The sequence below is a fragment of the Ochotona curzoniae genome, unplaced genomic scaffold (genome assembly GCF_017591425.1).
Source record: "Ochotona curzoniae isolate NIBS_2020 unplaced genomic scaffold, NIBS_Ocur_1.0 scaffold_1852, whole genome shotgun sequence".
In the NCBI taxonomy this organism is placed as follows: Eukaryota; Metazoa; Chordata; class Mammalia; order Lagomorpha; family Ochotonidae; genus Ochotona; species Ochotona curzoniae.
This window is the reverse complement of record NW_024467087.1, coordinates 53,724,654-53,748,268: the sequence shown is the minus strand read 5'-3', so window position 1 is coordinate 53,748,268 and position 23,615 is coordinate 53,724,654. Positions and strand designations below refer to the sequence as shown.

Below are 23,615 nucleotides of genomic sequence, written 5' to 3'. Positions count from 1 at the left end.
ATGACTTATTACAACCACTTTTCCTAGATGGATAGATAGACAGATAATGGTTTGAATGCAATCTGTCTCTCAGAGGCTCACTAACTTGATACTTGGCCCTCCATTGTTTAATATCAGAGATTGAATATCAAAGCAGAAAAGCATAGTGAGAGAAATTATGTCATTACATTATGTCATTATGTCCCTTTCCTCAAAAGGGACTACTTTAATTCTTCATTTTAAAAGATTTATTTATGTATTTGAAAGTCAAAGTTCCGAGAGAGAAAGACATAGAGAGAGGTCTCCCCTGGGTGTCTCCAGTCTTCAAATCACCACAACTGCCAGGGATGGGCTAGGCTGAAAGTAAGAGTCAGGAGTTTCCTCTGAGTCTCCCATGTGGGTGCAGGAGTTCAAGCGCTTGGATTGTCTCTTGCTATTTAACAAGTACATTAGCAGGGTACTGGATCAGAAGTGGAGCACCTGGTACTTGAACCAGTATCCATATGTAATGCCAGGGTCACAGGCAGCAACTTTATACACTATGCCATAACACCGGCCTGTTGTCTAATTTTTCTTGGACGCTGAGTTACTTCCCACTAGAGTGAATAGTTACAAAAGTAAAAGGCTTACTCCTCTTCACTCTCTGGCCTCCTGTTTTGCCATGTGACGCCTTCACACACTATTGTGATGCTATCTTCTCTGAGGTTTTCATTAGGAGGCTTAATTGATAGAGATACCTAATCTTGGGCGTTCACCCTCCAAAAGTGTGAGACAAACATTACATATATATATATGTATGTATATACATATATATGTATATTGATATCGATATAGATAGATACACTTCACCCACTCTCTGCCCTTTTGTTTTGAACATTTTATTAGTATCAGGTCCGGCACACTAGTCTATTAGTTAAAGTCTTTGTCTTGCTTGTGCTGGGATCTCATATGGGCACCAGTTCTAATCCCGGCAACCCCACTTCCCATCCAGCTACTTACTTGTGGCTTGGGAAAGCAGTTGAAGATGGCCAAAAAAGCTTTGGGACCCTCCCTGCACCCGCGTGAGAGACCTGAAAGAGGCTCCCGGCTCCTGGCTTCGGATTGGCTCAGCTCCGGCCGTTGTAGTCACTTGAGAAGTGAATCATCAGATGGAAGATCTTCCTCTCTGTTCCTCCTCCTCTCTGTATATCTGACTTTGCAATAAAAATAAATGTATCTTCAGAAAAAATTTATTATTATATCTCTCTCACACATACACATATACACAATTTTATTGCAAAGAATCATTTTATGTAATTGCAAGTGCTGCCTAACCAACTTTAAAAATCTCTATGACAGATTTCAGAAATAAAGTGGTTGTGCTCTTGGAAAATGAACATTTCAGTCCGTATGTGCTATCACTTCTACACAGAAGTCTCAATAAAGGGTCCTCAATGGACTGAATCAGATTCATCTAGGACATTTATACTGACCTTCATTAAGTACTATAAATGAGAAGGTGATATTTGAGATACCTATACTGATCAGTCTTCAAATAAACAATTGTATAGGATATTTAAGCAACAAAAATTATTCTGGTTGGGCCCAGCGTGGCAGCCTAGCAGCCAAAGTCCTCACCTTGTACACATTGGGATCCCATACGAGAGCTGGTTCTAATCCAGGCAGCCCAGCTTCACTCCAATTCCCTGCTTGTGGTATGGGAAGGCAGTCGAAGATGACACAAAGCCTTGGGAGACCCAGAAGAAGCTCCTGACTCCTGGGTTCGAATCGGCACAGCTCAGGCCATTGAGGTCACTTATGGAGTGAACCATCAGACGGAAGATCTTCCTCTCTGTTTCTCTCTTCTGTGTTTATCTGGCTTTCCAGTAAAGGTAAATAAATCTTAAAAAAATTAATGTGGGAGCTGTCAAGGGCTTATTTAAGAATCTGATCCAATACAGTAGAATAAAAAAAAAAAAGTCTAAAAAATAGTTGTCCAGTATTCTCTTTGAGTAGAGCAGCATACTTGAGGTACCTTCTGGCAGGCAGGAACAAAGAGGGCAGCAATTGTGGGGCAAGTGCCAACACATGTCTAGTGCACTCAGAAGAGCACAATGACATCTTTTCTCATTGAAGAGTACTGCAGCTTCCCTGGTAGTTGAGAAAGAGATAAGTAGGATCACAGAACCTACACTCTTGAAAATTCCCTAAACCCTTGCTTCTATTGTCAATAATCACACAATTTTGGCTGCTGAGGAACCCCTCAATTGTTGCCAATATTGATCTCAGTTTTAAAGCTGCACCAAGAGCACACCATTGGGTCTTCATTGGAGTCAAAACATCTGCAGGTTACTCAGCTGAGGTTATTACACACACACACACACACACACACACACACATTGGGGAAGGTCTGTATCTGCTGGCTACTGTGGGCATTTAGGGAATGAACCAGTGAATAACAATGCTCTGACAGTGAATAGTCAATTGCAAAATGCTATAATATAATAATGCTACATAAATGGCATATAGGTGATAGCAAACAATCAATTACAATGGCATATGAAAAGTAAAAAAAAATGTGGAGCTGAATAATAAGGAGAATGAATCATTAATAATCACAAAAAAAAGTCCAAAACTGAGCGACTTCTACCAAACATTGAAAAGATAAATAACAAACTTTCACTACTTTTCCCCAAAAAATTAAAGGGGAAAACTTTTAATCTATTCTTTTCTGATTTTGGCTTATTTTATTTATAGAAAATGAACAAATTTCACTTACTTCACAACACAGATTTAGGAGCATAGTGATACTTCCCATGCTACCCTCCTTCCTGCCCATGTTCCTACCCACCCTTTTCCTTCCTTCTTTGGTCTATTTTTGGATTTTTACAAAAGCATACTGTCAGTTCACGTCACAATCACAGGCTCAACTTTTCGTTAGAAACAAAACCCCTCAAACAGCAAGTAAGAAAAAAAAAAAAAACCCTACTGTTCATAAAGAATATGGACAAAGGTTATAAATTTGTGAATTTTACTCAAAAAGACTGCATTTTTTAGACTCTTTGTGTTAGTCCCTACAGACCAAGGAAAACATGATATGTGTCTCTTTAGAACTGGCTTATCTCAATAATCATAGTAGCTTTCACTTACATCTTTTTAAAACAGTTGCAAAAGACAGGATTTTGTTATTTATATGGCTGAGTAGTTTTCTATAGTTTATGTGTACAATATTGTCCTTATTCAGTCACCTTTTCATGCATATCTGGACTGATTCATATCTTTTAAAATTTCATTTATCGTCATCATCATCATTTTATGATACAGTTCCATAGGCCCTGGGATTTCCCTTACCCCTTTCCCAATGCCCTCCTCCCAAGTGATTTCACCTATATTATTACAGTAATATAGGTCTTCTAGAGAGTCATATGTTCATCTTTGATGTGGAAGTAGAGATGCATCTTGTGCTGTATCCTCATACCTAGATTTGACAGTCTCCATTACACAGTTACTATACATCCCCTTAAATGAAAAGCCACAAAACAAGCTCAAGAACAGGAAGAAAAACTGAAATTGACAATGCCATGAAGTTATGCAACATGCTACTTGATATTATAGTCTCCATTACACAGTTACTGTACATCTCTTAAATGAAAAATCACAAAACAAAATCAACAACAGGAAGAAAAAAAAAAGGAATTAAAAACGACATGAAGTTAAATAACATGTTACTGAATAATGTGTCGCTGAAGAAATGAAAATCAATAATATTCTTGAAGAAAATGATGTTGCTGTATGATCTACAAGTCACTAAAGAATTTAATAAGAAAGTGTTTTAAGAGATGAAACTGGGATCTGGCAGTGTGGCCTAGCAGCTAAAGTCCTCACCTTGAACGCGCCAGGATTCTGTATGGGCGCCGGTTCTAATCCCGGCAGCCCCAATTCCCATCCAGCTCCCTGCTTGTGGCCTGGGAAAACAGTTGAGGATGGCCCAGATCTTTGGGACTCTGCACCCACATGGGAGACCTGGAAGAGGTTCCTGGATCCTGGCTTCGGATTGGCGCAGCACTGGCTTAATTTCTGATATATCTTAATTTCTGATATATCAGCTTTCACTTGATTCATTTCCTGTGTGGCAAGTTCCTTAAATTTCTTGAAATCGGGTGTTACAGGCTTCTCTTTGTTGATAAGAAGCTTTATAGCAATTGTTATTCTTTCTCAATGTCTTCTTCAGTTATCAGTGAGGTTGGCAAAGGCTTTTTTTTTTCTTCCCTTGCAGGGGAAGCTTCAGTAATATTCATTGTGCTTTTGTCTCCTCTTTTGCTCTTGGTCACTGTACTTCTGGTTGGCAGATTCTTCTTGGGGCAGGGCAGGTTTCTAAGTTGTGTCACCCACAGATCTCCAATTCAATTTTACTTATTCTGATTAGCACACTAACTTGTCTTTGTTTGTCACCACTTGTGTCACTCCCTACATCGAATTCCAGGTGTGGGTTCTTAAGTGAGATTTCCACCATTGTCTCTGTAGCCCCAACTCCTATCTCATTACTCTCCACCTCATGTGATACTATGCTGAGGCTGCACCATTATGTGCATGACCTTTCTCCCACTTCCAGTTTGGGGAAGTCCCCGGGATTAGAGACACACACTGAGTCATATATAGCTAGGTTGTTGATGGTTCTGATCTTGACTGAACCTCTTGGCCATTATGTCTTGGGGCCACACAAACCTCTTTTAACATGTGTGATGCCAAAGTCAGTATTATTTTCCCTGTGGAACCAGTGCAATGCACTGAGCTCAGCGAATTCGCTCCCAGCTCAGCACTTGTGCAGCTCACTGTTTCCCATGTAGTCTTAATTCCTTTGCCACACCAAAAAATGTCACCTGATGTGTCACTACTAGAGTTTTTGTTCTGCTGGCTGTCAGCTCCGAGGGCTATCCCGACCTATCTTGGTTAGAACATGTATGATGCAACATTATTGCAGTTCACTGAGCCAGAAATGAGTTCACTCCAAGCTCAGTGCATGTGCAGTCCTGTCCTGTAGCCTTTGTCTCTCTAGACAAAATGGCGCCCTATACAGCTCTAGGGGATAGTATCAGCTGTGAAATCCATCCTGTTCTGGCACCTCCGTCTGGGACCTTCACCCTGTCTCTGCTCCTGATCAAATCAAACAGACCAGCAGGACGGGCAGTTCTTTGTCTGGGTTTGCCTCCTGAGCTACTGCTGATTCTCTTCTCACCTTGTTGCTGGTGGAGTTCTGGCCGCTGCTGGAGTATCAGTCACTGCAGCACCACAACATTGTTTTCACTGCTTTCCTGTGTCTGTCAGTCTCCAGGTACCCCTCTGCTGTTGTTCTGTTCTCTCCTTTTTCCTGGAATGTACCCTTTGTGCTTCACACTGGCTAATGATTTTCCATCTGTTTAAACGTGTGTTTACCCTATTCCACTGTCTTGATTCTCCTGATTCCATACCTTATTGGAAATTGAGCTATATATATGGGTGTTCAAGAAGCTCTCTTATATTCTGACTTCATTTCATGTGGGTATAGTACCAGAAGTGGAATGGCTGGGACACATAGCACATTTATTTCCAGTTCTATTGACAATGTCCAAATTGTTTTCCACAATGGTTGTTTTAAAGGCCATGATTGCTTCTACACCAAAGCCAGGCAAAGACACTACAAGAAAACTCCAGGCAACTATCTCTGGCAAGTATAGTTTCAAATATCTTCAATGCAATACCAGCAAATCACATTTAAAAGCATATCATTGAAATTATAATTTATTCACCAAGTACAATTTATCCCTGGGACAAAAGAATGATTCCCAACACACAACTCAATAAATACAGTATGCCATGTTAACAAAAGGAAGAAAAATTTCAAAAGATACAGAAAAAGCATTTGATAAAATTCAACATCCTTTCATGATAAAACTTTTTTCGGAGATTTATTTGTTTTTATTGGAATGGTATTGCATAAAAATACGAGAGAGAGAGAGAGAGACAGAGGAATGTCTTGCAATCCTTGGTTCACTCTCCAAATGGCTGCAATGGCCAGAGCTGAGCTCCTCTGAAGCCAGGAGCCGGAAACTTCCTCCAGGTCTCCCATGTGGGTGCAGGGTCCCAAGATTTTGGGCCATCCTTCACTGTTCTCCCAGGGAGCTTAGTGGGAAGTGGAGCAGCTAGGGCATGAACTGGTGCCCATATGGGATCTGGGGCTTGCAAGGTGAGGATTTAGCCATTCAATCATCATGCTAGATTTGACAAAATTCTCAAAAATCACTTGTTCATGGCATGCCCAGATGCTCATGAAAGATATGGCAGTACATTGGGGCCTGCAAAAGACATCTGGTACCACTGAAGGGGAAGAATGGCAGAACAAATTTGACAACTGCCCCAGCCCAGCATTGACAACAAATATCTGGGCAAATGGAGACTCTAAAGAGTACTATGTCAGCCGATGGTACCTGGAAAGATTTCCTCACACTTGGAGCAACAGCATTTCAGAACTATTGAAACCACTTGAGCAGAACTTTTAGCACTCTCCACATCAGGGACCCTTGGATGATATCTGGTGGCCATTCCCCATCCCTGGACACTGGGACGCTGGGAGTGTTTTTTTTTCCCTTAACCACCCCCAGTCCTCCAGATACAGGCAGAAGAAATAAAAAAATTTGAAACAGTGCTCTCACCCACTTTCCCTTAACCCTCAATCCTTCCCACCCTCATTAACTATGTAAACATCATAAAATAAAATTAAAATATAAATTTTCCTATTAAAGAAATGTACCCTAGCATAGTAAAGTCCATGTCACAAACACATTGCTATTATGATACTCATCGTAATGATGAAAAGTTGAACACATTTCCTCTAATATTAGGACTAGAACATTCTAATCTGTCATCTTTAGCAGATATTTTCAACTACTTCTACCACTGTCCATTGCATATTTTCATTTCCTCCAGCAAGTACTTTGTCTTTCCCTGGATCTTTTCTTCAGGGTAGCAAACCAAACTTTCATTTGTTCCTCAGTATTATAGATTATTAAACATCTTCCCTGACTTTAGACATTGTACTTTTCATTGACTTTTCTCACAGATCTTGATAGACTAAGACTTCATAAAGGCACATTCTTCTATCCAGACATGCTGTTCCTTCAACCAGTAAACCAGTAAACTCTTTCTTACCTAGGTTATGTAGTAGCAACTTGTTTTAATCTGTCTTTAATTAGCATAATGAGAGCAGATTATTTTCTATGAACAAAATTTGTTTTAGTTAATGGTTCTGGAAGTGGGAAGTCTATGAAGCTTACCTGGTGATGTCCGTGTTGCTAGAAGAGTCTCCAGGTAAAAGACAAGTAGCATGTGCAGCCTAATTTTTAATGTCACTACATCTCAATTGTTAAGATGCCATCATATTAAACTGATATTAACAATTCATATTTTTGAAAGTCCTGCCTCCTAAATATCATATGGGACTAAGTTTCTACCATCTTAATATAATTAGCATATGATTTGGTGTTAAAGTCCTGAATGATTTTGGAGAACAAACCATATTCAAACTGTAGCATAACTCAATTTCCCCCTTGTAATCAGAATCACAATAAGTGAGGTCAGCAAGCCATTATCTTATTTGCCTTTGCCTTAGAGATGTAAGTTACTCAGTATCATGGAAAATAATAACAATAAAACGTTTTTAAAAGTGTTTAAATGGTAGTTTCAAACTTCCAGTTCAGTGGTATCATTGTCATGTTTCTACAGAAATCATTCCTCCCTTTCTGATTCATATCCACATAGTAAAAGCCAAGGTTGTAAAGATAGGAAGCAAATATTTTGCTAGGAGGTCACCGAAACTAATAGTGAGTTATGTCACTCCCATTTACATCCTTTTGATTATTGGATTCATGAATGAAACCACCAGGGCACCTATGCAACAGCAGAGGCAAGTCTCCTGAAGACTATAGATTTAGGCTTGCAAATTTTTTCCAATTAGTTTATGCTATAATCAAGTCTTTATACTGTCATTGCAGTCCAAAAGTCATTCTAATCCATTACATTGGGATCCTGGGGAACACGAGAAGAATATTGAAGCCTTAATTTCTGTTACTCCACACAAAATAATGGGTGGCACAGAGGGAATACAGGTTCATATCAGACAGGGCAAGCATTTAGGCTAGTGATTTTCCACTAGGAATTCCTGCATCTTATGTTGGAGTATATGGACTGAAGTTCAGGTTTACCTAGCTTCCTAGTAATATGCAGCTTGGGAAGCAGCAAGTGATGATTCAAGCTCTGAGTCCCTGCTACCTATGTGGGAGATCGGGTTTGCATCCCTAGCATATGGATTCCAGCTGTTGTAGAATTTGAGCAAGAGAATAGGAATCTTTCTCTCTCTCTCTCTCTCATTCTCTCTCTCTCTCTCTCACACACACACACACACTCTAAGATAAAATAATAAGTGAAAATTTAAGAACAGTGACTGTATGCTCTAACGAGAAAAGAGTGACTCTCCATTCATGAACTCAAGATAGAGATCAAATAAATCTGCCATGAGGTAGTGAGGTAGTGGGCTGATCAACATGCTAAGCCGGTTACTTAATAATGTTCTCCTTTGGTGTAGTTTTGGCTACTCAGGAATGATTTTTACCCAAATTAGTCTTGGCAATTGGAGATAAGTGTTTCAGAGGTCATATATAGATTCTGTTCCAGCAACTGTGGTCATTTGGTCATGAGTAGATTTTTCAGTTAGTATAGCTGGTGAAAGAAATTCACTTGTATTCACAGTCCATCATCCTATTCATTTGATTATTGAACATTCCTCTAATAGGGGCACACTTTGCTCAACATTCATGAAGGGCACAGATGTAATCACAATAATATTCAGACAGCTTTTACCCACATTTACCTGTCACTATTATACAATCTTGTTTTTCTAGAACTCCATCAAAATCATTGACTATGGCGCAAGGTTTGGCATGCACTTGTATTTTCTGTCATTTCTTTTTGTGATCAATATGAGCAACCAAGTGTACTACTTGTGTGTTCTACCCAGTGAAAGTGTTTGCCCTAACTATTCATCTTCATAGATGCCCCACAAAGAGACTATGTAAAGGTTGCAACTATCTACTTGGCAGTGGTACTGGTGAATCATGCAAAACCATCTGTAATCCTAGACAGAGCTATGTCTTATTAAATCAACTGCTTGAGGGGAATTATCCCATAAGGCCGTATTGACTGTAAATAAAAAGAAGAAGAAGAAGAAGACAATGTGGCAAGAGTGGTGGAGGGGAGAAGAACATTTGGGACACTTTGAGCAAAGTGCTTTTTTTATGATGTACTCTTCATGCTTGGTCCTGAATTCACTTCCATATGATAAACAGAGCACTGTTGTGTGCTATGGGAGTATATTTTCTGCATTTTTTAAATTCCAGATTCTTGCCCTTGTGCGGGATTAAAATTTCAAGTAGCGTAAGTAAGGTGCATAAATGAAGTCAGGGTTGATTTGGAAGTGAGATAGAAACTGAGAAAATATTCACATACATGGGGGTCAACCTGAAGAGGAAAGCTCCCAATGAGAGAGAAAGAGAGGTGCCCACAAGGACAGAACATGTGAGAAAAGACAAGAAAAGGAAGGACAGAGCAGTTAAAACAAAAACAAAAAAAGGACTTGTCCAACTTTCAAAATTTTACTTGCTAAAAGATTTACTTTTTATTATTGTTTATTTGGAACACAGAATTTTATGCACATTGATAAAGGAAAGAGAGCATGACGGACACAGAGAGAGAGAGACAAAGTGCTCAGCCAAGGCTGAGGTTAGGTGCCTGGAATTCCATCTAGGTTTCTCCCACAGAAAAATGATCACAATTACTTAGGCTGTTTTCTGCCGTTTTGCCAGATGTATTAGAAGGGAGCTGAGTCTAAAGGAGAGCAGCATGGACTCAAATTGGAGCTCTGGTATGATGCCATCATGGTAGCGTTTTAACCCTCTATACCACAACAGCAATCCTGAGCACTTCCTTTTATGCAATAATGGGTTGCTCAGAACTGAATATACAAGTAGGGTGATGTTTGGGTGGAGTTTAGTATGATTGAAGTTTTCTGGGAGTTTTTTTGATGAGTTCATGTGCAGTTTAACTCACATATGTTCATTATGGTGCTCCTCCTTCCTGGTCCTGGAAAAGCAAATATACTAGATCACTGGATAAAGGTGTGGAGATACAGTGACGGACTATAGAGAAAGAAATTTTGAGAAAATCCCAAGTTCATTTATTTCTACTTAACTCCCTGCCTAGTTCTTCCATGTAAATGTACATACCAAATTTATAATGTAGGGGTCAAGCAGCATCTAGTTTTCTGATGAATAGTTCAGGTGGCGTGCTTATTGACCCATAGTTTCATATTCAGTAACCAATAAGACCTGGTAGAAAACCATATATTTTAAGAACAATATTTATCTGCAGTGAATGACAAGGCTTTTCTGCAAATTCAGAGTATCAATAGTATGATTCTAAGATAGAGCTCCCTCAACAGTTCACACACCAGCTTTATCTTCAAATAACATTTTAAATATCAGACCTTGCAATGCTGTGATACACAAATAGCAGAATATTGGACTTTTAACTCTTGCTGAAGGACTATGTTGGTGTAACAGTATAGGAGAAAATTGTAGGGGAGAATGGGGAGGGAGAAAGGGGAGGATTCCTGTAAATACTAAATTATGTCATGGAAAATTTTTGAAAATCATCACATCTGTTAAATTATGCGATGCAAGTGGTAGAACATCTTGCACACTAGTCTCGATTTATTGAGGAGCCTTTCTTATTTTGGGATCTAATCACAGCTAGTAGCTTTTTGGCTCACTCAATGAATGCCATTGTCTTAGTGTACTTGTATAGCTCTAATAATTTACCATAAACTGAGAAGCTTATAAACAATAGAGACTTATTTCTCATTTTTATAGAGACCAGTAAGTGTGAGATTGAGGCGCCTTGGTATCTGATGATGATCTTTGTGATCCATTGATGATAAACCCTTGCAAAATCCGTAGATTATGGAGAAACAAGGCTGCTTCTTAGTGTATGTTTCATGAAAACACTAATCCTATTCATTAGGGACATGCCTTAATGATGCCATCAGTTGCAAAAAAAATCCCTCTAATGCCATCATACTAATGATTAGATTTCAATATGTAGATTTTGAGTAAACAAACATTCAAACAAAGTGCAAAGAAAGCACACTCAACTGCAAACTAGGTTTTTGGTAAAATTCAACAAGGTTGATTATATGTTCTGTTTCTCTTTTGGTATTAGAAGGGACCAGATACAGATATTCCCCCTTGACCTTAGAAGAGATGTAACAACATGGAGAATTTCTTTAGATACCGCAAAATTTCACTGAGATAGTAATCTTCAGAAATTTTGTGTGACATTTTTCCCAATTTCTGATATTCAAATGTCTTACCAATATGGCTGGAGTTACTTTCTACTCATCAAGTCAAATCAACATATCATCAAAATTGAATTCCTTATCTAATGCAAAGGAGAGATGATTACAGTGCGTATAGACTGGGCCCATTATTGTGGCATATCAATTGAATCTGTCTGTCACCAGCAGTGCTGGTGCCCAATATGAGAGCCAGTTTGAATCCCATACGCTATAGTTGTAATCTAACTCTTCATTAATGTGCCTTAGAAAGCAACAGGAGGTGAGCTGAATGCTTGGGACCCTGTATTTACATGGGAGACTTAGATGAAGTTCCTGGCTCTTTACTTAAACCTGGCCATTGTTGTCACTTGAGTAGTGAACCAGCAGATGAAAGATCTATCCTCTCCTCCTACGTAACACTTCATTTAAAATAAAACAAGTAATTGGGCCTGGTGCGGTGGCATAGTGGTTAAGGTCCTCACCTTGCAAGCCCGGGATCCCATATGGGCGCCAGTTCTAATCCTGGCAGCCCCGCTTCCCATCCAGCTCCCTGCCTGTGGCCTGGGAAAGCAGTCGAGGACAGCCCAAAGCTTTGGGACCCTGCACCTGCGTGGGAGACCCGGAAGAGGCTCCTGGCTTTGGATCGGCATAGCATTGGCCGTTGCACTCACTTGGGGAGTGAATCATGGGATGGAAGATCTTCCTCTCTGTCTCTCCTCTCTGTATACCTGCCTTTCCAATGATAAAATAAATCTTTAAAAAAAATAAAACAAGTAATTCTCCCAAAAAATACCCATATAGATGAAAGTATTTCACAAAACTGGGGAGTTAGCACCTCTGAGGTATAAAGGCATATTCCTGGCCTATCTCTTCTTTTAGTCTTTGCTGGCAGGTTAAAACGAAGCAAAACAAAACAAAAACAAAAACAAACAAAACATCAATAACAACAAAAGCTTTCTTAGTTTAAGATATATGGAATTGATATGGTGATGCAGCAAATTAAGTTGCCTCTTGAGACTCCCACACCCCATATTTCAGTCCTTGGTTACAATAACAGCTGTCCTGTGCTTCCAACTCAGTTCCTCTATTGTAACTAGGAGGCAACACATAATGGCCCAAATACTTGGTGTGTGGATTCATGTGGTAGACCAAGGTGGAGTTCAAGGCTCCTGATTTTGGCCTGGGCTATCCCTGGCTGCAGCAGATATTTGGGTAGTAAGGTGGTGTACTTGAGATCAATTTCTCTCTCCTCTCTTTCTTTCAAATAAAAAGAATTGAAAGGGAGATATGCAGGAGCTGACAATGTGACATGGTAGGTTAAGCCTCCTAGGGGTGTTGGAATCACAACATGGGTACAAATTTGAGTCTCAGCTTCTGCACGTCCCATCCAGCTCCCTGTTTGACTTTTAAAAAAAAAAACAAAACTTATGCTAAGTATATTATTCTTTTTAAAAAAGGTTTATTTTTGTTAGGAAGGTACAGTTACATAGAGAGAAGGAGAAAGAGAGAGATCTCCCACTGGCTGGCTTACTCTCAAAATGGCTGTAACAGCTGGAGTTAGGCCTGTCAAAAGCCAGAAATTGGGAGCTTCCCCTCCAGCCCATAACTCCCACAGGATTACAGGGGCCAAAAACACTGAGCCATCCTCCACTATCTTCACAGGCCACCAGCATATAACTGGTCAGAAATGGACCTGCCGGGACTCAAATTGCTGCCTGTATGGGAGACTGGCACCGCAAGTGGAGGTTTAGACTGCTACACCATGGTGCCGACCTCAAGTATTATATTCTTATAAATGATATTATAAATGATATTATGTTTTCAACAGCATTTAGGATGGTCTATTGTTAGTAGATAGAAGTACAATATCGTCTTTATATTGAGTCTGTATTTCCAAACAGAAATGCTGAAATTGCTGTCTTTTTTTTCTCATTTCATTCAACATGATGTGCTCCAGTTACAACCATTTTGCTGCAAGTAACAGAATTTCATTCTTTTCGTAGATCTGAATAATATTCCATTATATTTATTTTTATTTATGTGGGAGATCTTCTGTCTGCTGCCTCACTGCCCAAATTTGTTAATTTGCTTGGTATTATATTTTTTTGGTATTTTCTGTATTCAAAATTACATCATTTACAAATAAAAACGTTTACTTTTTCTTTCTTTTCTTGCCCAATTTCTCTGGATACAAATTATAGTGCAACATTCCATGGAAGTGCTAAGAGTGAATATTTTATGCTTCATTCCTTTCATTTACCTTAATTAGAAAGCATTCAATATTTTATCTAGGGTTTAAAATTAGCTGTGGATATTTACAGATATCCTTTTTCTGGTTGGGTAAGTGCCATTTTATTACGTTTGTTGAATGCTTTTAATGAAAGGAAGTTAGGGTTTTTTTTTTTTTTCATTCTTTTGAACTTATTGAGATGACCGTATGGCGTTTGGTTTCTATTTTTACCTTGATCAAGACTCATGTGGTAAACCAACTTTTGTTATGCAGTACAATTATTCACCTTCATTTCAGGATAATACTAACATCCTTATAGAATGTGTTGGGAAATGTCTCATCCTCTTCTGTTTTTTGGAAGAATTTGTAAAAGATTGGAGTTATTTCTTCTTTAAAAGTTTACTGTATATATTCTGGGCCTGGCGGCGTGGCCTAGCAGCTAAAAGTCCTCGCCTTGAACGCACCGGGATCCCATATGGGCGCCGGTTCTAATCCCGGCAGCTCCACTTCCATCCAGCTCCCTGCTTGTGGCCTGGGAAGGCAATCGAGGATGGCCCAATGCCTTGGGACCTTGCATCCGTGTGGGAGACCTGGAAGAAATTCCTGGCTCCTGGCTTTGGATCGGCATAGCATTGACTGTCACGGTTCACTTGGGGAGTGAATCGTCAGATGGAAGATCTTCCTCTCTGTCTCTCCTCCTCTCTGTATATCTGACTTTCCAATAGAAATACAATAAATCTTTAAAAAAAAAGTTTATTGTATATATTCTTAGAAGTGATATTGCTGGGTTATATGGCCTAAGTGCTTTTAATTGCCTACGTATCTTAATTGCCTAAGTATTTTCCATACTGATTTCCATAGTGGCTGCACCAGCCTGCATTCCCACCAGCAGTGGAGTAGAGTTCCTTTTCCTCCACAACCTCTCCAGTAGGTCTTGTTTGTAATTTTCTGTGTGGGCAATTCTTTCTGGCATTAAGTGGAACCTTGGTATTGTTTTTATTTGAATTTCCCTTATTGCCAGAGAGCTTGAGCATTTTTTTCATGTGTCTGTTAGCTATTAGAATTTGTTCCTTTGTAAGTGTCTGGCAATTTTTGCATGAGAAAGCATCATGCACCCCAGTGTTCATTGCAGCACAATCAACAATTGCAAGAACATGGAAGCAACCTAAATGCCCATCAACAGAGGACTGGATAAAGAAACTGTGGCTCATCTACACTATGCAATACTACTCGACAATTAAAAAAATGAAATGCATTATTTTGTGACTAAATGGACCAAACTAGAGACGATTATGCTAAGGGAAATGAGTCAATCCCAAAAGGTCTGATGTATGTTTGCTCTAAGATAATATGATGTCACATCTAGGGATATTATATGTGAATCTTACTCTATGTCACTTCATACTTACCTATACCTTCTGTAACAAGATCTTGTGATGTAATTCATTAATCAACCGTCCATAAGAGGCTGATTGTTTATAATCACCTGAGATGGTCAGTGTCCCCTTTATCACTGTTACTGGTACTGTCCAAAAATAACAAAGATCTAATCCTCATTGAACCTACTAAATTAAGGCCCCAGGATGCAAGAATGAACCAACAACAAAATGACAGTATCCTACATGGTTGGGAGACACTCCAACAGCAGCATGATGGACTTGGGAAAATTAATGAAAGACGCCCATTGTGAGACTGGAGAGGAGAACAGTGGGGAAGGGAGGGAAATTGGGGGAGGAATAAGGGAAAGCCCAGTGCCAACTAAGTTGTATCAAAAAACAATTTAAAAAAGTTTACTGTAAAAGTGAATATTTTGCTATGATAAATTGAATTACTGCTTGGGGAACCTAAATCCATTATCAGAGTGCCTGGTTTGAGGCTTCCTTGCAAAATGTGCCAGTACCCAGGGATGCAGAACCATCACCTGATATCAACCCAGGGTCCCGATGTGGTGAATGTTCCAAAGATTCTGCCCAAGTAGTTTAAGGTGTCTCTGAAATGCTGTCAATTTTGCTGATCCTAGGGTGAGGCAACCCTCCCAATATCCGTTAGCTGACATAGTCGACCTCAAGTCTCCATTCACCCAGATTTATGCTGTCATCATATGACTGGAGTAGTCCATTCTGTTTAGTTCTACTATGGCACTCAATGAGCTGCCAAATTCTCCATGTACATCAGGGTCTGCATCTACTGCTCCACTGTCGCTGTCCTGCAGCGATGGACTTGGTGCACGGAGCTGATAATAACATGCGTGGACTCTGACTGATGGTCAAAAGCCAAAGTTTATTAGGGGCATCAGACTTTATACTCTGAAAGTCCGTATGGGGTAGGGGAGGAAGTATCGATAGGGGAGGAAGTATCGAGCTCATACACAAAACCATCAACTGTTATCGCACTCTAGATTGGAATTCCTTTAGTCTTTACATCGCGCTATGTGTTCTCATTTACATGCTGTTTACTCAACCCGTGGGAACTATCTCCCAACAGGTATGCAAGAGATAGCCATTTGGTTGTTTCTATGCAAATACTGCCCAATGAACTGCAATCCTGTGCTGCTGGCCTTCCAGGGACACAATGTCCTCTTACACTCCACCTTTTTCACTTGTAAGCAGGCACAAAGACCCAGACCAGACAAACTGAGTCCCACCAGGTCTCCCACCGCTGGGGCTCACAAACCTATCATCTGCCTCACATACAGGCCCCCAGAACCCAGGCTAGGCAACTCAAGCCCTGCCAGATCCTTCACACACAATGCATATGAACCCAGAACCCATCTCGCAGTGAGCCCCAGGACCCGAGCCAGGCAATCAAAACCACAGCAGATTCCCCACCTCTGGGGTTCACAAACCTTGCACCCACAGACCCCAGGCTGACACGACTCACCTCACCTCAGCATTCAACATTGTGTTGCATAGCCTGGCTCAGTCCAACCTGCCCCCAGTTCCAACACCTACTGGTGGGTGCTACAGTCTAGTGAGCAAGCCCAGTGAGATCCCTACCCCAGCTCTAATGTGAGCTGGCTGGTATTGTGGTCCAACCTGGTTCCCCGCAGCTTGTCCTGGTTCTCAGGTGTACCAGTGGATATTATGAACTGGCCCAGCTTGGTCTGTCCCCAGACCTGAGATACATGTATGCCAGTGAGTACTGTAACTTGGCCTGGTCTGGGCTACTCTTTGACTTGATACTTGCACTCCCAAGCTCCTCTATCAGATCTCTTCCAAGTAGCAGATCTAGTGCACACCAGTGGGTTCTTGGTACAGATTAATATTATTCTTTTTAATGGTTGCGTAGTGTTCCATGGAGTAGGTGTACCATGGTTGCTTTATCCATTCCCCTTTTAATAGGCTTCTGGGTTGTTGCCACATCTTGACTATTGTGTATTGGATTGCAGCTCATTTTCTCATTCACAGACTTCACTTCATTTGGATATATGCCCAGCAGTAGGATAGCTGGGTATTATGGTAATTAAATTTTCATTATCTTAGCACTCTTCAAACTGACATCCATAATGGTTGTACTAGTCTACATTTCCATTAACAGTGAAGTAGGGTACTCTTGGGATGCTGAGTCAGTATTGCTTTCCACATGGGATCAGTGAAATGCAGTCAGCTGAAAGTAAAGTCTCTCCTGGCTTAGTGCATACAATACTCACTGTTGTCCCTCCACAGAGACTTTGCCACAGTACTCAGAATTGCTCCCAGTGTGGTATTGGTATGGCTCTTGACTGTGGAACCCACCCTGTTCCAACATCCAACTGCTTGGGCTTTGTCACTCTGCTTCTGCTTATAGTCAGATTTTAAAATCAGCAGGACCTGCAGTTCTATGGATGGTTTCATCTCCTGAGTTCCCAGTGGACACTCCTTCCCAACTGGCTGCCAGAAGAGCTAAAATGGACAGTGGGAAATCTGTTCACTGTAATATCACTTTGCTGTCTCTGCTGCTTCTCCATGTTCACAGGTCTCCATGTGTTTCTATGCCATCAGACCATCTTCTATTTCCCATGGTCAGGTCCCTGGCTAGTTCTTCTTCATCTGTTTAAACCTCTCCTCCTCCTATTCTGCCATCTTGATATTCCACAATGTTTTTATATTTATATTTTTATTTGTGTTACATAGATGTTTTCTTGCAGGTCACGTCAATTTATTTATCTTTCATTTTGCATGAATGTTGCAAAAATATCAGATAAGATATCAGAGAGAATATATGCTATTTGTCCTTGTGGGACTGGCTTATTTCACTGAGCATAATGGTCTCCAGTTGGGACCGTTTTGTTGCAAATGATCAAGTCATTCCTTTTAATGGCTGTTTAGTATTTTATACTGTAAATGTACCACAGCTTATTCATTTCTCTTTCAATGGGCATCTGTGTTGTTTCCGTATCTTCACAATTGGGCATTTTACTGCTATGGACATAGGGTTGCATGTTGCTTTCTCATATGCAGACTCACTTCATTTAGATATATTCCCAGGAGTAAGATATCTGGGTATTATTCAATTTTCAGGTGTCTTAGCACTCACTATCCATACTGACTTCCATAGTGGCGGTAGTAGCCTATACTCCCACAATATAGTGGAGTAGTTTTCTCCCCACATTCGTGCCAGCAAGGGTTGTTGGTAGAGTTCTGAATGTGGACCAATCTCACTAAAGTTAAGTATAGGCTAGTATTTATTTGCAATACCCTGATAGCCAGAGAGACATTTATCCTTTTTTCTAATCTTTGTTACTGAGGTATTTTTTTAAATTTAATTTCGTTTTATGACAGTTTCATAGACTCTGGGATTCCCCCAACTCCTCCCCATGGTGGATTCCTCCACATTGTTGCAGTAGTACAGTTCAAATCCAGTCATGATGCCTTCATTGCAAGGATGTACCATACATAGAGTCCAGCATCTTATTGTTCAGATAAATTCAACAGTTTCTTGGGGAGACCAGCCCTGATCTGAAGGCTGAGCTGGCAGAATATCATCCCGACCAATGAAAAGTTACAACATAACGTCAACAACAATTTACAACATTATGGAGTTAATTGACATGGTATTGATTGACCAATATGTTAGAAAACGCAAGTTCTTAACCACTTCCTGTGACTACTTCACTGACTTTTGAATTTCAGTTTATACACAACTGGCTGCTATACACCTTAGAATGGTTACAGAGTACTATTCAGCTGTCTAGCATCCATTTTAATTTTAGTATTTTGCAGTTTATACTATTGAAAGATAATTTTTATTGAACTTGGCAAATTTTAGGATAGTCCAAACTGGCTTATAACTCTAACAAGGTATACGTTAATAATTGAGGTGCATATGACCTCCTGTTAACAGGTTGCCAGGATTGCTCTTGTATCCCCCTGTATGTCTTCATAGTTCTGCTAATGTCTAATGCTGATTCGAGTCTGCTGCCTGTAAGTTACCTGTTATATTCTTGACAGGTTATACTTAACATCTTCCTCACACATTCTAAGAAGGTGGAAGATTTCTTTGCTCTCCCGACCCATTACGGAGTAACATAGGGCATTAAAAGTACGTTAGGTTTTACAGTTCTTTGATGTAGATCATAAGCAGTCTGACTCACATTGATTGTCGGTTCATTGGTTACATCACAATATCTTATTGCATGTGGTGAAGGCTGTTTGAGGTTGAAATAATATTACAATTTATGAGACATTTATTCTTTTAAAAATGTCTGCTCATTTCCTTAAACCATTTCTTCACAGGGTAGTTTACATTGTTATCACTGAGTTTATGAATCTCTTTGTAAATCGTAGGTATTAGTCCCCTATTTGTTACGTAGTGTGCAAAGATTTTCTCTCCTTACTTCTTCACTTTGTTGATCATTTTCTTTGCTGTTCAGAAGCTTCTTAGTTTGATGTAGTCCCATTTGTTTATTTAGGCTTTGATTGCTTGTACTTTTTGTGAATTTTCTAAGCAATCTCTAGCAATGCCTGTATCTTTTAAAGTGTTTTTCATATTTTTCTCTGTTGGTTTCTGGTCGCAGATTTAGGTCCTTGAACCATAGAGAGCTGATTTTTTTGTGTAAGATGACAGGTGGGGGTCTTATTGATTTGACTGGGTAAAATTATAAATAGAAGTAATTTATACAGGCTGATAATAGTAAGAAGTAAATGATATGATGGTTGTTTGAAGTAGAATAGAGGTGATAGATAAAGAAGTGGCTAAATTTGTAAAGACATCCTAGGATTTGTTGACTGGGACTAGGGCAATAGCAGATGAATATAGTAATGATATCGCCTAGGTTATATGGGTGAGTGTACTGCAGAGTAATCATACATAACATCAACAGCAATCAGATACTTTATAAGGCTGTGCTATTATTAATTGTAGTGTATTGATACATAAGCCAGAATTGTGAAAAGCAAATCAGGATACATGAATCATCAAAAACATGGCGACAATAGTGGAAAAGTAGCAACGTAAGATTTGTTCTAAATACTTACTAGGCTACACTTAAGTAGCAGAATGATGAATTTATGACTGCTTAAGAAATACTATACTATTGTAATAATATAGGGGAAATCAGTAGAGGGGAGAGAATTTGGGGACAGGGTAACTGAAATACCAGAGCCTATGGAATTCCATCTAAAATATAATAAATAAAAATAAATAAAAAATAAATCACATACACACAGTTAATAAGTAAATGTACTTTCAAAAAAATTAGTTTTGGGGCCAGAGTTGTAGTGTAGAAGCAAATGCTACACTAGCATATCATCTGGTACAGCAAGTGTGTGCTGCGGTGTAGGACCAGCACATGTCCTGGATGCCCCACTTTAAATCTGTTAGTTAGCTGTTTCCCATACCTGAGTCTTACTTATTCTCCAAAATCAGTAGTAGTAAGTGCAAATAGGAACAGAGACGATGTGCAATGAATATAGATAACATAATCCTTTCTGTTACCAAAAATAGTAGAAAGGAAATATTATAGTGGGGCTGGATTTACATATGTAACTGCAATTGCTATGATCTGAGGGATTCAAATATATCTCTCACCTCCAAAGAATCTATGAGTTAGATTTCTACTATTTGAAGTTCTACCATTCACGTTTGAATATTTTTTTTTAATTTTTTTCAGTTTTCTTAATTTTTTCCATTAAGTAGAAATATCCTTACAAGGAATATTGTTTGACTATACCCAGCCATCACCATTTCAGTGTGCTTTTGGGTTTTATATCATTGATTGGGCTGCTAGGGTAGAGATTGCAATAGAAAGGCTGTGAAAGGACAACGTTGGTGACACGAATGCAGGTAAAATGGAACCTTGATAAATAGGTAATAGTTCTTTAAGTGGAAAGAGGATTTGCTGTAATACAATCAGATTTCAAGCTCCATAAGGGAATAGAACATTTCTGTCTTTATGCCATTTTACTGCTAGTACCTAAAACAAAGTCTAAACATTGAAGGCATGGGGAATGTTACTCAGGTAATATCTTCTATTGGGAAGATAATGTTGTGATATGAGGTCCAAATATAGTTATGCATGTAGAGGTAACATGAAAAGCTATAACTAAGGGAAACATCCTAAAGTACTGTATGGACTCCCCCCAAAAAGCAGATAGGTGGTGATAGAAAAGATTAAATCATCCCAGGGAAAACAGGTGTTTGGGAGGCTGGGTGTGGCTTCTCTTTTTGTTTTCTCCCTCCCCCCAGATACAGGAAGTAAAAAAAAAAAAAAAAGAGAATGTGGAAATGGTGATTTCATCTAACTTCCTGTAGCCCTCTACCCTAATCACCCTAGTCAACGATGTAAAAATTATCAAAAATTAAAATAATGAATAATCTAAAAAAACTAAATGAGTATAACCAAAACTTTCTGTCGGAGCCCGTGTTTTCTCCCCACAAGAGGACAACTCATTTACTCCAAGATCTCCCTTACCCTTGTGCTTTATTTGTTTATTTATTTATTTATTTTTGATGAGGTGGTTGGTCAGGGGTTTATCAGCACTCTGTTCACTCATCATAAGTAGGGAGCAGCTAGGTGACATAGGATTATTCTTATTGCGAGTGTGGACTTCTGCCAATTTAAAATCTAATTAGTTTGGCAAGTGTTTTGATCATTTCATGACTGTTCATCCTCAAAAAAATATTATAAAAGTGGCCCCAGCATGATGGCCTAGCAGCTAAAGCCCTTGCCTTGCACACAATGGAAAGCCATTATGGGCACCAGTTCTAATCCTGGTGACCCTGCTTCCCATCCAGCTCCCTGCTTGTGGCCTGGGAAAGCAGTTGATGACGGCCCAAAGCTTTGGGACCCTGCACCCGCGTGGGAGACCCGGAACAGGATCTTGGCTGCTAGCTTCGGATTGGCACGGAACTCCTGCCATTGTGGCCACTTGGGGAGTGAATTGGCCACTTGGGGAGTGAATCAACAAATGGAAGATCTTCCTCTCTGTCTTTCCTCCTCCCTGTATTTCTGACTTTCCAATAAAACAATCAAATAAATATTTTTTAAAAATTATAAATGTAAACATTTAAACTGTTCTTTTTATTTTCCATGGGTAGAAGTTTCCGATGCTGAAACCAATGAGGTGAACTTTGCCTAAGCAGATAATTCGCTGTAGTTGTGTCTCGCAAATGTTTCTGAGGAAATAGTGTCCTGAGATAAACCGCTTGCAGGATCCTCAGTAAGAAACATGGAATTCAACAACAGTCAGAGGAGTATAGTAGTAGTGAGACTATCTTGTGCTTAACCTTTTTGGAAAAAAAAAAAAAAAACAACACTGAGACAGAAAGCTATCTCTATCTTAGCAGGTTTTGTCAAGCTGAGGTAGCATTCTTTGTCCCTCAATTCTAGAAAATTGGTAGCAATGGAGAATGGCCAAGACTAGGAAAGACTAAAGTCAGAACCCTAAAAGTTCATTTGGGCCTTTCACATAGGTGGCAGCGACACAAACCATTGGATCCTCTTCTACTACCTTCCCAGACACATTAGCAGGAAGCTGCGTTGGACCTGGAGCATTCAGGACTCAAATCAGCCCTCATATAGGATGCAGGTATCCCAGGAGCTGCTTAACTAACTTGCACACACATCAGCCCAGATTCTCTGGGATTCAATTTCTCATCCTTTAGGAACTAGCACATGGGCATAAGAACAATATCTCCTTCCTTAAGTGATTGTCAAAGTATATTGTCAAAATACAAAGCATTGGTTTAAATATATTTAGCCGACTAATTAGATAAATAGATAGATAGATAGATAGATAGATAGATAGATAGATAGATAGAACAAACTGTAGTGCCTGGCACAAACAAATGTCATTGTCATTAGTACTGCTGCCATGTGTTATATATTGCTAGATCCTTCAAAAATCCCAAGAAAGTTAAGGTCAACAAAGACAAAAGAAGTCAAAAGCAGTTTCCTGGGGTACATGAAACTTAAGCTGAATTTTGGAACATATTTGTGTGTCATCTTATTTCATAACTTAGAAAAATTATACAAAATGAAATGGAAAAATAGCAATTCTGGTTGTAATAATATGATTTATTAGATTTATATTGAATAACTATTTGACTGTAAGAATCCCAAGTTGTAAATTGTATAATGTAAGAAATTGTAGATAGTCTAAGTTAGGAAATATGATTCATATTCAAATTCAAATATTTCTAGGTCCAATGACTGCAGTTGGAACCACTGCATTACACTGAAAGTCAAGAAGAGTAAATAAACCTAGAAAACGAAATTAACATGTTGGCATTAGGTGAAAAGGCGTTTCAAGTAGGTGTTTGTAGAAGAAAGTTTATGTGACTTTCCATTTCTCAGGGAAAAGTTAAAATCAGAAATACGCTTTCCCTTTATAAATGAAAATTAGTCATAAGTTGGGCCCGGTGCGATGCCGCAGTGGATAAGGTCCTCGCCTTGCACGCCCGGGATCCCATATGGGCGCCGGTTCTATCCCGGCAGCCCCGCTTCCCTTCCAGCTCCCTGCCTGTGGCCTGGGAAAGCAGTCGAGGACGGCCCAAAGCTTTGGGAACCTGCACCCGCGTGGGAGA

At 39.6% G+C, this 23,615-nt stretch overlaps 1 protein-coding gene across 3 annotated transcripts in view; it reads left to right on the top strand.

Annotated features, from left to right (window-relative positions):
- Positions 1 to 23,615, top strand: part of LOC121169222 (putative P2Y purinoceptor 10) — a 40,736-nt gene that overhangs the window by 8,414 nt on the left and 8,707 nt on the right. Inside the window, exon 1 of one of the 3 annotated variants that reach the window (XM_040999739.1) lies at positions 14,589 to 14,932. The exons of the other annotated variants lie outside the window; for them this stretch is intronic. The gene's annotated coding sequence lies outside the window, so the exon portion shown is untranslated. Of the gene's footprint in view, positions 1 to 14,588; positions 14,933 to 23,615 lie in introns of those variants that run through there. 3 annotated transcript variants of the gene reach the window in all.